At 36.7% G+C, this 848-nt stretch overlaps 1 long non-coding RNA gene across 1 annotated transcript; it reads left to right on the top strand.

The window, feature by feature from the left end:
* The first annotated feature begins 211 nt into the window (after positions 1–211).
* On the top strand, positions 212–451 carry LOC123257733. Its single transcript, XR_006507836.1, has 2 exons — positions 212–264; positions 323–451. It is a non-coding gene; the product is annotated as an uncharacterized LOC123257733 (long non-coding RNA).
* The last annotated feature ends 397 nt before the right edge of the window (positions 452–848 follow it).

Here is an 848-nt window from a genome sequence, read left to right as displayed (position 1 = left end):
TGCATTGGGCAAATGGACGTTGTTTGCGAGTATTGTGGTGCATTAAAGTTTTCCGGAGAAACGCCTGGATTATGCTGCGTTAATGGTAAAGTGAAATTGCCAGTGTTGACTCCGCCACAAGAGCCATTGTATTCATTGCTTTGCGGCGAAACACAAGAATCACGACACTTTCTTGCAAATACTCGAAAATACAATAGTTGTTTCCAAATGACGTCATTTGGGGCAGACATTATCGAAGAAGGAGGTTTTAATCCGACATTTAAGGTATTTATTTTTGTACTTACATAGAATGTAGTTAAAGAATCTGGTTTTTATTTTGTAGATAGAATCGAGCGGTTTAATATCATTTCCAAATAATTTCTGTAATTTTGTCTCATCAAAAGACGAACTTATCAACAATGTATTTCCAAATATTATTTCTAACTACAAAAATAATGAATGGTTGAGTGAGCGAGCAATTTTAGCGGCTAAGAATAAAGATGTAGATGACCTGAACTACATAATTCAAAATAAGATCATTGGAACAATGCATTCATTCAAATCTATTGACTGCGTCACAAATGAAGATGAAGCCACCAACTATCCAATTGAATTTTTAAACTCTTTGGACGTGCCTGGCTTACCACCGCACAATTTACGCCTAAAGGTTGGCTCCGTAGTAATCATGCTTCGAAACATAAACCAACCAAAACTGTGCAACGGTACGCGTTTGGTGGTTAGTAAATTGATGAACAATGTAATTTACGCTACGATAATGATAGGAAAATTCAAAGGTGAGGAAGTTCTCATTCCGAGGATCCCGATGATCCCAACCGATATGCCGTTTGAATTTAAAAGACTTCAATTTC

Source organism: Drosophila ananassae (genome assembly GCF_017639315.1).
Source record: "Drosophila ananassae strain 14024-0371.13 chromosome 4 unlocalized genomic scaffold, ASM1763931v2 tig00000054, whole genome shotgun sequence".
NCBI classification, from domain to species: Eukaryota; Metazoa; Arthropoda; class Insecta; order Diptera; family Drosophilidae; genus Drosophila; species Drosophila ananassae.
This window is presented reverse-complemented; position numbering and strand designations above follow the sequence as displayed.